The sequence below is a fragment of the Schistocerca nitens genome, chromosome 4 (genome assembly GCF_023898315.1).
Source record: "Schistocerca nitens isolate TAMUIC-IGC-003100 chromosome 4, iqSchNite1.1, whole genome shotgun sequence".
Lineage (NCBI taxonomy): Eukaryota > Metazoa > Arthropoda > Insecta > Orthoptera > Acrididae > Schistocerca > Schistocerca nitens.
In genome coordinates this window covers 642,955,568-642,971,272 of record NC_064617.1, presented here as the reverse complement: position 1 = coordinate 642,971,272, position 15,705 = coordinate 642,955,568, and positions in this window count along the sequence as shown.

Genomic DNA, 15,705 nt, shown 5'->3' with positions numbered 1-15,705 from the left:
CCAGGTCCCATCTCCTTAAATTCCCACCTTTTTGCAGTTTCTTCAGTTTCAATCTGCAGTTCATAACCAATAGATTGTGGTCAGAATCCACATCTGCCCCTGGAAATGTCTTACAATTTAAAACCTGGTTCCTAAATCTCTGTCTTACCATTATGTAATCTATCTGATACCTTTTAGTATCTCCAGGATTCTTCCAGGTATACAACCTTCTTTTATGATTCTTGAACCAAGTGTTAGCTATGATTAAGTTATGCTCTGTGCAAAATTCTACCAGGCGGCTTCCTCTTTCATTTCTTCCACCCAATCCATATTCACCTACTATGTTTCCTTCTCTCCCTTTTCCTAGTCACCCATGACTATTAAATTTTCGTCTCCCTTCACTACCTGAATAATTTCTTTTATCTCGTCATACATTTCATCAATTTCATCATCATCTGCAGAGCTAGTTGGCATATAAACTTGTACTACTGTAGTAGGCATGGGCTTTGTGTCTATCTTGGCCACAATAATGCGTTCACTATGCTGTTTGTAGTAGCTAACCCGCACTCCTATTTTTTTTATACATTATTAAACCTACTCCTGCATTACCCCTATTTGATTTTGTATTTATAAATCTGTAATCACCTGACCAAAAGTCTTGTTCCTCCTGCCACCGAACTTCACTAATTCCCACTATATCTAACTTTAACCTATCCATTTCCCTTTTTAAATTTTCTAACCTACCTGCCCGATTAAGGGATCTGACATTCCACGCTCCGATCCGTAGAATGCCAGTTTTCTTTCTCCTGATAACGACGTCCTCTTGAGTAGTCCCCGCCCGGAGATCCGAATGGGGGACTATTTTACCTCCGGAATGTTTTACCCAAGAGGACGCCATCATCATTTAATCATACAGTAAAGCTGCATGTCCTCGGGAAAAATTACGGCTGTAGTTTCCCCTCGCTTTCAGCCGTTCGCAGTACCAGCACAGCAAGGCCGTTTGGTTAATGTTACAAGGCCAGATCAGTCAATCATCCAGACTGTTGCCCCTGCAACTACTGAAAAGGCTGCTGCCCCTCTTCAGGAACCAAATGTTTGTCTGGCCTCTCAACAGATACCCCTCCGTTGTGGTTGCACCTACGGTACGGCCATCTGTATCGCTGTGGCACGCAAGCCTCCCCACCAACGGCAAGGTCCATGGTTCATGGGGGAAGATCTGCAATTTACCTATCATATTTCATAATACCACTTTGACTCTGTAGCTGAATGCACGCTATAATAAAAGTTCAGCACAGTATTGTGCACACACGGTACCCGGAGCTTGTCGAACTCTATCAGGAACGTGTTGGTACGTCACACAGAAACTGCTAATAATATCTACTGATAAATTCATCTTGCCATTTATTCGTGTGTGAGAATCCTCATATTGACAAATTGCCTATTGGCTTCTGTCTCGGGTTCTTCGGCCGACGTTCATCTAATGATTTTTCTGACGTTTCGCCAGCACGAGTGGCTGGCATTGTCAAAGCTTCACCCTCCATTGCCGGCAATGGAGGGTGAAGCTTTGACAATGCCAGCCACTCGTGCTGGCGAAACGTCAGAAAAATCATTAGATGAACGTCGGCCGAAGAACCCGAGACAGAAGCCAATAGGCAATTTGTCAACAAGTGGCCACGAAAGCCTCAACAATTTTGTAATCCTCATATTGTTTGGCTGTTGCTCAGCTAACGTTCAAATTTTCTGACACGAGTTAGATGACGGACTGAACTTTATTTTTCCCTACTATTACAAAAAATTCCTCATTGTGAACGAAGCTGATGTGCAAATTTTGTTCATTTGTGTTCCCAAAGAAAAGTTTATGATTTGAGATGACTGTAATTATGTATCAAAAAATCGTTGGCAAGTTCCTAGCATATAAATTCACCGACAATAATGGGGCTAGACTCAACGTGTTTTACTAACAAAGCAATTTGAAAATCATATCGATCTCCATGAGGAAACGTCCCCGAAAGCAAAAACCTGGAAGTCATCCATAGAACTGCTTGGTGAATATCAAATCGATCACGTAGCCATCACAAACATTTGTAGAAAAAGTGCAGAATTCGCAAGTCCACAGAAATGTGAACGTTGACTCGGATAAAGATCTTATGCGCATACAAGTTAAATTTATCTAAAAAACAACACACTACAAGAGAAAAAAATCTTTAGAACTTTGACACAAAACGAATCCAAGAAACTAATATAAAAGAGGAGTGGAACAAAGAAAAGACTGTAATGTGTTAACAAATTTAAACAAACATCGTACATACAGCCAAAAAATTAATCCCGCGAGCGAAGAACACAAAATACACATGAGGGTATTTAGCATGTGGAGAAACTCTAGAAGAACGAAAGAAAGTCGTCCACAAATAAAACAGTAAAAAATCACCTGAGAATTAAAAAAATATTTTTCGAGATCAAAAGCAGGTGGAAAAATTAATCCGAAAGCTAGGAGACACGTGAAAGAAGTGAAAGAATAACTGGACTCTACTGAAAAGAGCTTAAAGGAACACACATGTCTTTTACAGTAAGTTCAGAGAAAAGATCCGGGGATTCACTCCACAAAACTTATGCTTCAAAAAGCCGCGTGGTGAACCATCTCCAACAAATCACGACAACTGTAGGACGCTAGGCCGATACTTTTATGAGCTGTTCAGCTGTCCATACCCACCTGAGACTCTCGGCCATCCACAAAAGATGAAATTTACAAACATATTCTTAAGCTCAAAAACAACAGAACTAATGGGGAAGACGGCAACAACGATGAATTACTGAAGCACGTATGGACAAACAGACTTAAAGAATTTATACAAAACATCACATCAACTAGAAGAGCTGCCATAAGATTTAACTTTCGTACTCATCCACCCGCATCACAAGGAAGGTGACAGAATAGACATAAATAACTACAGAGGGATGCATCAAATTCGTGTCACGTACAAGATATTGAAAATGAAATGGTTCTAAGCACTAAGGGACTTAACACCTGAGGTCATCAGTCCCCTAGAACTTAGAACTACTTAAACCTAAGTAACCTAAGGACATCACACACATCCATGCCTGAGGCAGGCTTCGAACCTGCGACCGTAGCAGCAGCGCGGTTCCGGACTGAAGCGCGTAGAACCGCTCGACCACAGCGGCCGACTACAAGATATTCTCAGCGTGTTTATTTGTAAGAAACACAGCTTAAGGACTAGGGCGACAAATACAAAGCGGTGTTTGGACAAGGTCGCTAGTGCGCAGAACAAACCTCCATCTAAAAAAGATATTGAAATGAAAGGCAATCCGAAACGGTCCAATCCACTGCACTTTCGTCGACTTCAAGAAGGCACATGACTCGATTGACTGACAGTCTCTTGTTAACATCCTAGAAGGGGAGGGACTATATTCAAAGACAGTAAGACTCACCAAGCAAATATTCAAGGACACAAAAACCATAGTAAAATTTATGGGAAAAATATCAGAGCCTTTCGCAACTAAAAGCGGTGTTCACCAAGTAGATGTACTGTCACGCTGCTCTTTAATCTCATTCTAGATAAAGTCACTAGGTAATGGGAAAAAGAATTAAAAATGCGAAACGTCTGAAAGCTTACTCGACTTGGACGGACTAAACATGACATTAAGATGTCGCAGACGATTTATCGATACCAGAGGACAGAGAAATCACAGATACCGCACAGATAAAAGTCCTCAAAGAATCCACTCAAGAAGCTGGTCTACACATGTACTTCGAAAAAACTGAGTTCATTTGCAAGAAATTTTGCATTCAGAAATTGAACACGAAGTACTGCCAATCAAGAGGGTGGCACACTTCAGGTACCTTGACGAGATCATAGAATCAATGGAGCTAGAAAGGGAATCGCAGAGATTTCGATACAGAAACTCAAGAGAGAGCAAATGAGAATGCATGATATTTACAATAAAAAGACATGTTCACACGGACAAAAGTTAGACACTACAACACGGTGATCAAACTTGAAGCTCTGTACGGATGTGAGACTTTATTCTCAACAGAAAAGACGATCTGGAAAACGCCCTGAAGGATGAACGAGAGATTATGAGGAAAATTCTTGGTCCAGAAGAAACGGTGGACAGATACAGACTAAAACCCCACAAAATAACAGAGAAATTATCAAACCTGGCAGCAGACATTAGAAAACCAAGACTGAAATTTTGTGGACATATTCAAGCACTCCTGACCTCGAGGCTTACATACAAAAGTATGAAAAAAGCAAGAAAATTACAGAATTTACTATGGATCTAACAAGTTAAAAAGAATCTCGAGAGAGACAAGATAGACGCAGTGGAATTCTTGGACAGGAAAAATAGAAAGTAAGTGGGCTAAAGGAGAAAAATAGCTACCAAGCGCGAATGAGAGCCATGTGAGAGTTAAGGAAAACGACTCTAAAACTGTTGCGTGATCGAGCAGAATCCATAGGCAAATAATGTAACATGTACACACTCTGTGCGAGTTTCTATCGTTTGGCTGGCGGTGTTGGGGTGGTACAATTTAGAGTTGTGTTTCCTTTGTTTAGTATAACTGTGCAGTAAAAGGAAGGTTGAATGTAAAATCTGGTGGCAGCACATTATCCACTTCTCTCAAATAGCATCAGCGGTAACGCTGAGCTCAAAGTCACAGTCCGACGTCCAGATAACCACAAACGGTGTAATTCCTCCCGCCATGAGACTCCGCGAGGTTATTGAAGAGGTTATTGATTTCACCAGAGACAGTTGAAGGCTAGTGAAAAATGACTGCGTGACTCTATTGTCCTCATAATGCTTGTTATATTTTTTATGACGGAAATGGTGGACTGCTGGAAGTAAAAATATATCAGTATGAATTTTTCTTTTGTTAGAGCATGATTCTTTCTCTCAGGCATATTATCTTTTCTTATCACTTTTACTTACTTGCATAAGTAAATATGGAACGGGTTCTTGAAGGGCCGCTGTTATTCATGTACCAACTTTAGATTTTGAACGTGATGACTAAAATATAGTTTCCGTTAACTGAATTGAATGTAAGTTTCTTAATTTCTATTTATTGATTGCAAAGCAAGGCTCGAGAGAATTTCGATTGTTGCCGTGGAGCGGCCAAGATAAAACTTACTGAACTCATGGAATCTCTATACTTTAAAAAATGAACTTTAACGTAAATTAATTATCTGTTAGAATTTACAACGGTTCTTACAACGAAATCTCTCGCATTTACAGTTACTGTTAAGGCTTTGAAAAATAAATTAATACTTCGGCGCGTAATGGCCGACCAGAGGCTGCATCGGAAGATGAGTTTCTCGCAGCGGAAATTACTGAAAAAATGCTTATTAAAAATAATTAGCCCCTGCGAGCATTAGAGGTGATAACTATTACAAGGAAATTCATTTTGTGATAACAATAACAAGTTTATTTTAGTATAATACAGAATAACTTCATAATATATGTGTAGCCGCTCAATGGCTGCCCTCCGTATCGCGAAACAAAACAGTGTGTGTACCATAAAATACGTCCTTCCTCCCCGGCCGTACAATCGCGTCTCTTTTCGATCCTTTTTTATTTTCATAGACATTAAATAAAGATGCTATTCTTAAATTATCGCTGCATATCAGTTGTTTCAAGAACATTAACTGTATCTTTTATACTAATTATATTCATAAAATACGTTAACTACGGTTTAAAACCGATAAAAATGCCAATATTTATGTGACGTACCGTCACAACGGATATTCTTAACACTGAAGTACATAAGATGCTGTCCAGGCACCTTAATGTGAACGCCTATTGAAAGCCTGAATAACCAAATTAAGTCTAAATAACCAAATTTTCTAGCGTGGACCGCTGAGAGACGCGTAGGAAGAGGATCAGTGAGGTTCTGGAAGACACAGATATATATATATGTGAAGCCATGCCGGCTGCAGCGCCGTGGCCGGATGCACTAGGTTTCTCCGTTGAGGATCCAAATCCTGCGAATTTGGTAGGCAGCGGAGTACAATAAACCCATTATGGTGCTCTTCGAACCACACTGCAAGCTGTGTGAAACGTTGCATTGCCCCGCTGGCAGATGTCATGATTTTTATTTTATTTTTTAAGAGATTCTCCACTCTTCAGCAGTTGCCTTATATTCCTGTTCTCCAGCTTTCACATCTTCCTCTTTCAGATCTCTGTTGATCATCATTGTCATTACTCCCGCGCTCCATGTTAATCTCGGCCTTCCGCGCTTCTTCCGTCATGGTGGCGACCATTCCAGGATTCGTTTGGTCATCGTCCTTGTTCCATTAACCGTACATGATCATACCATTGAAGAGCTCTATTCTCAATTCTTTGAATGAATGATTGTTCGATACCCATGGCCTCCCTAATTTCCTCATTTCTTCTCCGCTCGGATTGTTGGTTGCCCTCCTTATTCCACCCATCTCTACAGCCTGTACTCTGTTTCTTTACCGCTTCCCCAGGATCCATCCTTCTGCAGCTTACGTTAGTATACTTTCCACTACTCTTTGCAGAATCCTCTTCCTTGTTTCTTTTGATATTTCACGGCTCCACAGAAGTCCATTATCAATTTAAATGATCCTCTTGCCTACTGGATCCTGTGTTCCACACCTGCTTAATAGCTCCCCGAGGAACGGATAATCGAACATAAGTATTTACACTGGTCTACAGCTATAATAGTTCTATGTGGCAATACTACATCCCATCCATCTCCTCTCACTACTAGATACTCTGTTTTACACATATTTATTTTAAGTCCACCTCGTTCAAATGCTTCCATTAACTTCTTTATCGTGAATTTGACATTCTCTCTACTTTGCGCTATCAGAATTTGATTTTCGGCAAATAATAATGAGTAGAGAGTACCAAGCTAGAAAGGAATTCCTACACCTCCGCATGACTGATTTCACCTTTCGAATACATACTGCATTTATATTTTAAACAGGGTTGGCGACATAGTGCAGCCCTTTCTAAGTCCTTTTGTTGTTTAGAATGTCTCATTCAACTTCCTCCCTACTTTAACTGCTGCGTACGATTGGTGGTATATTCTCCGAATTAGGGACATTTGTTGTACTTGTACACGTATGTACTCCATTGCCTTCCACAGTGCGCTAATGGGTGCAGAATCATACGCTTTCTCTAAATCCACAAATATTCAGTGTACTTCCTCACCCCTGAATAAGCCTTCTCACTTATTTGTCTAAGACTAAAAATATGATCCATACAAAACCGTGCAAGAGTAAAACCTACCTTTTCCTCTCGCAACTTTCAATCAATCTCATTCTCCAACCTGTATTTTAGGACAGAGCTAAAAGTCTGCTGACAGATGCCATAACACTAATTCCCCTATAATTATTTGGATGCTTCTAGTCTCCTTTTATAAAAAATCTGACTGAACACTTTGCATAAAACTCTCACCATTTGAGGGGCCCGTATTTACACAATTCCATCACAGCTCCACCTGATCCATTTGCCTTTCCATTTCTTGCCTTTTTCAGCACCTCTTTTACTTCTTCCTCTAGAATAGGTTCTGTATGACCTAATGAACTGCTTTTACTGTAGACGTCTAGCACGTGGTCCCTTCTTTTTTCTACCAAAAGTTATTCAAAGTGCTTTTCAACTGACCAATAAATGTAGTTGGTATTGTGGATGCACAATTGCTAGCCATTTTCATTTTCCTTATCATCCACCATGCCTCTGCCGACCTTCTATGCGAATGTTCAATTTCACCACGTACTCTTTCCCATTCTTCTTCCTTACACTTTCTTGTTAATTTCGTAGCTCTCCTTTTATAAACCTTGTACCTACTCCAATCCCCTTCATTCCCAGAGCCTAAACACACGTGATACAGTATCTTCTTTCCAGAATGAGATTTTCACTCTGCAGCGGAGTGTGCGCTGATATGAAACTTCCTGGCAGATTAAAACTGTGTGCCCGACCGAGACTCGAACTCGGGACTGGCAGAAGTAAAGCTGTGAGTACCGGGCGTGAGTCGTGCTTCAGTAGCTCAGATGGTAGAGCACTTGCCCGCGAAAGGCACAGGTCCCGAGTTCGAGTCTCGGTCGGGCACACAGTTTTAATCTGCCAGGAAGTTTCAGTATCTTCTTTCCTCAACCACCTCCAACAACGCCTTGGTCAGCCATTCAGTTCTTACTCTTCTCTCCATTTCTCTTCCTAAAGCCTTCTCCGCTGCTTCCTTAACTGACTGTTTCAGGAAGTAGTGTAGCTCATTAGCGCTTCAGTCCTCCTCCGCTGCATCGTACCGAGGAAAAACAAACCTTGTGTAGGGGTGGACATGGTCCCCAAGGGTAGGTGCACACTTGTGCTGATTCATTGTGCCTCACAGTATGACGAGATCACCAAGGAAATGCTACGAAAACATTCCCCAGACAATAACGCTCCATCCTCCGGCCTGGAGCCTTCCGACGATTCTTCTAGGGTACTTGCTTCCAGAAGTTTGAGGCCGTATTTGCCAACGGCCATTTCTCCGACGGAGCATAAGATACGACTCATGTGAAAAGGCCACATCTCGACACTCAGCGGACTCTCAGCTGCGGCACTGACGTGAAAATTCCAGTCTTTTTCGGCGATGAACAGCAGTCAGCATGGGAGCATGAACAGGGGCCCGCGTGCAGCAATGTTCGCTGAATGGTCGTTAAGGAGACTGATGGTTAAGGAGACACTGTTGGTAGCCCCTTATTCATCTGGGAGGTCAGCTGCTCAACAGTTGCACGTCTTTTTATCTGAAGACATCTCCGCAGTTGTCATTTATACCTCTCAAAAAAATGGTTCAAATGGCTCTGAGCCCTATGGGACTTAACATCTGAGGTCATCAGTCCCCTAGAACTTAGAACTACTTAAACCTAACTAGCCTAAGGACATCACACACATCCATGCCCGAGGCAGGATTCGAACCTGCGCGCGTAGCGGTCTGGGGGTTCCAGACTGTAGCGCCTAGAACCGCTCGGCTACCCCGGCCGGTGTATACCTCTCATTTGTGGCCCGTAGTGCACCGTGGATGCTTCGGCGCCAGTTTTAGATAGCGCCATTTTGCCACGCACTGTATTCTTTAACCACAGTGGCACGCGAACAGTTTACATACAGAGCCGTTCCGGAAATGCTTCCACCCTGGCCCGAAAGCCAATGATCATGTACTCTTGGCCGTTATATAAGTCGCTCCGTTTCCGCATCACGACAACGGCTGCACTGTTTTCCGCATCCCCCTCCCCCTGACATGCTTTACGCACCCTCCACTACCAGTTCTACACCTGCCGTCTGTGAGTGGTAACTGCAAGTGGACGTCGAACTTAGGCTGTGGTCACAATGTAACTGACCCGTGTAGCTACGTCATTAGGTTTTACTGGTCTAAGAAAGTCGTCTCACAAAACTTCTCTCCGTTCTCCCCTCTAACCAGTTCCTGCTCTTCCCTGTATCAACTTACCAAAAGGCAGACCAAGGGGTTCTGCGAATCATCCAGCGATTTTACGGCGTACTGTAGTGAGATTTTTTTGAGAGATAAGCGAAGTGGTGAACTACGAAGCGGAGTCCAGCCTCACTTTGACGCTACATGTGAAGCGATCCATGTATGGGCACCGCGACCCGCGGCATTAAACAAAGAGATTCGCGTGCTTTAGACTCCAGTAAGGCCCGAGCCGAAAGGCCTGGGGCGTCTGTAGTTATTTTAGTTGTCACAATTCGATTTAGGTCACAGGAACACGGTTCATGCTGCCCTGATACACTCTCGAAGAAACAAAGTGTACTTCAGTAGAAAAAAATATTTCTTGAAAGCTGTACACATGACTTACCGCTGTCGTTTTCATAAATGGTTCAAATGGCTCTGAGCACTATGGGACTTAACTGCTGAGGTCATCAGTCCCCTAGAACTTAGAACTACTTAAACCTAACTAACCTAAGGACATCACACATCCATGCCCGAGGCAGGATTCGAACCTGCGACCGTAGCGTGTCGTTTTCATAACGCACAGTGTTGCTTACATCGCTTACTTATTCGAAACATTTCGTAATTAATAATCTAGGAGCATATGCCAGGGATAATTTAGGGCGGATCTATCACGTAAATCTAACCAAAAGGAAGACAGGTGCGAGACTGAAATTAATCTGCAGTGGGTGTGCATGGATAATTCACCCACGAGGGAGTTTGCTTACAGTACCCTCGTTGTCTCATTCACGACTGAAGGTCGTCTGTTACGGTTAAAAAGCTAGGCAAAAGAAGGTGTAGAAGATATAGATGTAATTCAGATACTACCTGCTGGATTCGTCTCAGTTTGGTACAGTAAGACACTGAAATGCTCTACAGCCACCAGTGGGGGATGCTTCGTGGGTAGCCTCAGTATTCCGAAAGCTTAAATTCCAATATGGATCATGAAGAGTATTATTTTCCTCACCTCTTGCAGTGAAAACGAGGGTGAACCGAGAGATAACTCTCTAGCATACACGGCACTATTGTTTGCGGCGCACCAAAAACGTTGTTGTAGTAAATAAAAAATTTATGGGGAGGCATAATTCTAATGGATTGAGTTTCACTTAACTGAGAACTAATGTTCTAAGACATAGCTTAACACATCAAGTTTTGAGGATGTTGTATGTATTATAATCCAGAACTAAAACTACAAACTCGTTTAAACATATTTTATAAATATTTTCGCAACTCCCATACTCAACAAAATAAATCATCATTCGTTAATTAGGTTAATAACATGTGAAAATATTTATGACTTATCTTCTCATTATAATGAAACACATGAAAGATTATATGGTCAATTGAAATAAGGGTATTCCAGCATATTTAACTAATCCATCCGATCATAAAAAATGTTAGCTGTGCGTTTCCTTTTAATGTATCAACTGAGTTTCAGTTAGCTGAATAAATTTCTTTTTTTCAAAGCTAAAAGAGACAATAACAAAGAAATTAAACTGGTTCGTAAGATTAACAAACACAAGTAGGACAGTCACAATTTAGTGTTTTAATTTTCAAATGGGGGATTGTTCTACGAAAGACCGATGGGGGAATCCTTTAATACGATAAAGTGCACCGCATCCGCAGAATTATTTCCGTTGTACATCTAGTCACGCAAGAGAAACCTGAAACACAAAACACTTGGGTCAGGGAATAGCACTAGAAGTGTATCTTGCGATAAATAATATTTTCATCAGTACAATGGAACTGCAGCAGAAGAAGAGACTTGGAAGCTAAATAGGTTTCTGCTCTCTGATTTGCATTTTGGATGCGTTTACTGTTTGTCGTTAGATTTAGAAAATATTACAGCAGACAGAAAAATGTGGAATGATTCCATGACAATTAGCCTATTTAAACACGTACTTTACGTATTTTCTTTTTGGTAGTATGTGAATTCGATTACTGTGATCAGACCAGCAGAGCAACACGTTATACACTATCGCCGACCTGTATTGAAGCTCTTGAAAGTACTGTACATAGGAACCAACTGTTTTTCTCGCGACATGGATCTAGTCCCGTAGAAGAGACAAATCAGATTTCCTACATCTCAATAAAGTTCATCCTAACATAGCCAGGGCAGAAAACTGTTACTTTTTGTTATGTTGTTCAGAGGAAACTGACAACTCGCTGAAATACAGCGTTTGCCATAAATCCACTCACATGCGGGCCTAACGATGGATTGTTAGGTTACACCCTTGGCGGGCGGGTGGGAAGGGTGGGGGGGGGGGGGGGCAGAGGGGCTGAGAAGTAACGAGAGAACCGCTGATCTGGCAAGCAAGATGGGCTACGACATTGAGAAGCCTCCTGTGCGTAGCGTATTTCGAACTTTCACAAAACTACATAGTTACTATGCGGCAGAAACGACGAAGAAAGCCTCAGCAAGTCGGATTACTAGAGCTCATAACTGTAATTTATTTATTTATCGGCATTTAGCTACCGCCATACAGCCATCCGTCTATCAGAGCTCATGCCAGATTCTTTGGAGGACGCTGCGCTGAACATCAGCGACATGGAAGTTTGGAATAACCAGGCAAGTAGCAAGTCGCAGACACAATATGACAACTGTACACTGATCAGCCAGAACATTATGACCATCTACCTAATAGTTGGTATGGCCAACTTTGGCACGGATATCAGCGGCGACGCGTCATGGCATGGAATCAATAAGGTCGTGGTAGGTCGCTGGAGGTAGCTGGTATCGCATCTCCACACACAAATCACCAAATTCCCGTAAATGTCGGGGAGGGGGGCATTAAGCTCTGGCACCACTTTCAGTCACGTCAGAGATGTGGGCTAGCACGCCACTGTGCTCCTTGTGGCATGGTGCATTATCTTGTTGAAAAATGTCACTGCTGTCGGGAAACTTGATCGTCATGAAGGGGTGTACGTGTTTTGCAACGACTTTACTATACTCTTTGGCCGTCATGGTGCCTTGCACGAGCTCCATTGGATCCATGGATGTCTACGCGAATGTTCCCGAGAGCATAATGGAACCGTCCCGCTGTACAGGTGTCAAGGAGCTGTTCCCCTGGAAGACGACGGATTCGCGTCCTCCCATCCTCGGGACGAAGATGGTATCGAGATTCGTCACACCGTGCAATTCCCTACCACTGCGCCAATGTCCAGTGCCGATGGTCACAGTGGCCATGGTCACGTGCCCATTTCAGTCGTAGTTGCCAATGTCAGTCGTAGTTGCCAACGTCGTGGCACATGCATAGGTCGTCGGCTGCGGAGGCCCAAGGTTAGGAGGGGGTTCGGTGCACTGTGTGTTCAGACACACCTGTACTCTGCCCAGAATTAAAGTCTGATGTTAGTTCCACCAAAGTTTGCCGCTTGTCCTGTTTTACAAGTCTGCCCATCCTGCGACGTCCAACATCTGTAATGAGAGTGGCCGCCCAACCCCACGACGTCTGGACGTGGTTTCACCTTGGTTTCGTCATGTGTTGAAGACATTCACCACAGCGGTCCTCGAACACCCGACGAGTCGAGCAGATTCCGAAATGCCCCTGCCGAGTCTCCGGACCAACACAACCTGCCCCCGGTCAAACAGACAAATCACACACCTATCCCGTTCTACACGTGAACAGAGAGGTCATTGATACTATACGCGCCGAGCGGTTCTAGGCGCTTCAGTCTGGAACCGCGTGACCGCTACGGTCGCAGGTTCGAATCCTGCTTCGGACATGGATGTGTGTGATGTCCTTAGGTTAGTTAGGTTTAATTAGTTCTAAGTTCTAGGGGACCGATGACCTCAGATGTTGAGTCCCATAGTACTCAGAGCCATTTGATACTATACGCCCCGTGCGTGTGACTGACTAGCCGTCATTCCGCCAGGCGACGCTGCTATCGCCTGGACGGGTTTATATCGATAGTAGGTCGGTGATCATACTGTTCTGGCTGGTCAGTATATGCTCCTCGAATTTCTACCAAACTATGGTACTGATTCAGACCTACAAGTGCTGGGACATAATTTTAAAAGGAACCACTGAAATTGAAATCGGATAGAACCTTATTAAATGCGAGTTTGCAAAGTTTGGGATTCTACGGTCGATCTGCTGTTAAAAAAATCAACAACTGAATCATTACACCGCGGAAGCGTGCAGAATCGCAGTTTGGGAAAGGGGGAGGGGGGGGGGGGCGCTTGGCGTACGGTTCTTATTTGAGCTAGGAACTTGTGGCAAAAAGTTTTTGATTTAGCCCGGACAAGCAGCCATTTGTGTAGCCAATCGAACACCTGTCTTACCGCAGATACGTTACCGTCTATTAAGCAAGGTTTGAGGGACGAATCGGAGCTGGAGCCCAGGCAAATTGTGCGAAACGATTAACGTGTTTTGCAAAAAACGTTAATGGGGCTGAAATAATGCCCAGCTAATGGTACCATTTCTATGTGCAACGTTCGGATGTTACGAGCAAATACCACCAAAAAACACTGTTTCCTGGGAGGTTTTGAAGCGTGCCACTTCCATGTTTCAAACTTGTGCGAATCGGTTCAAATTTTAGAAGATGATACACAAATACGTGTAATTAACAGTCACCCTGTTGCTTTGCGAAATCTTTATACATTGCGACGATATAAACGACACGATTCAAAAGACAATGAGAAAACATATACCGGATCAGTCGTCGCCCGTCCGCAGCTCGTGGTCGTGCGGTAGCGTTCTCGTTTCCCGCGTCCGGGTTCGATTCCCGGCGGGGTCAGTGATTTTCTCTGCCTCGTGATGACTGGGTGTTGTGTGCTGTCCTTAGGTTAGTTAGGTTTAAGTAGTTCTAAGTTCTAGGGGACTGATGACCATAGATGTTAGGTCCCATAGTGCTCAGAGCCATTTGAACCATTTAAAGTCGTCGCCCGAATCAATAAAAATCTACTACGTTTGCCATGCTATGACAGTCTAATGTCAAAATTATGATAGAATAAAAGTTGCGAACCGGAATGAAAAATGCTCCTATCTTAGCGCAAAAAAGGCGAAGTCAGAATTTTTTCAATAAACTAAAGACTCCCTCCGGAAAATAGCTACAATCTATTGTGAAAGCAGAAGTTTAAAGGTATTCAGCATGTGCAAATAGTGGGTCATACACAAAAAAAAAATCGTTTCAGAGAGGATCATGCTTCCTTAAAAGCAGCTTCTGGGTCCAGAACTATCATTTCTAAAACTTAGGTATATGAACACACACCAGAATCGGATCAGTACGGAAGAAGAAATGAGATCACTGTTATCAGATTTTCAATGTTACAGACCACAAAGATGACACGTGACTATTTGTTAAAACATGGCACCTTGCAGGAACATTAAATTTGCAAGATAGGTATATGATGTTTCATCCACCCTAAACCAAGATCGATGGTGCAGTCTCTATCCTGGAGTAATCGGTTCGAATTCTGTGGAGTTCAATACTTTTGGCCAGTAATGGGATGACAGACCTAACCTCTATGTCTCGTCGAATGAGAAGAAAGTAATACCGGAAATTGGCAGTACGTCGAGTAGAAATATTCAACACGATTGGTGTTTTGCTGTTGGTAAGGAGTAAATTGTCTATCACATGGTTCTCAACCTGGTGGTAATTACCCCCTGAGGAGTAAAATGAAATTTTCTGTGGGGTAAAACCTAAACGATTCGATTCTATTTCAGCCAGGAAGCTAAATTAATTTCAAAAGATCATTACTATTATCAAATATTTTAAGACTCTAATATTTATTATATAAGTTATCAATAATTACTTTTTCTAAGCATTAATGCGGTGGAGGTTACATGTTCCTCAGATAGTCCAACCACTACACATATGTTGTGTTTTGTTCCGTACATCGCTGATGATAAAAGTGAGATACGTAAGTAATAAATGCTAAATACCTCAACAAAATGTCTTCTCCAAGCTGTAGATAGTACCTGCAATAGTCCAAACATCACTTCATTACTCGCTTTGAAACAGATAACTTAATTAATTAACACCACGACACGACAGTAACTACGTAAAGGGTAGTATAGTGCTCCACAAGATGTTATTATTATTATTATTTCTTTACTTTCTCAGACGTTAAGTCTGGTTAAAAATGGAAAGTGACGCGGACCTTGATCAAGCGTCACTTCCTTTTAACTGTACGGTATATGTTATATTGCATTTAGGAACTTTCGGGTAATTGAACATGTATCAATAATTACGGATTTCTGTAATTGTATATATAAGTTTGGATGTAGCTGTATTGCATTGATGTACTGGTGGATATTGTGTGG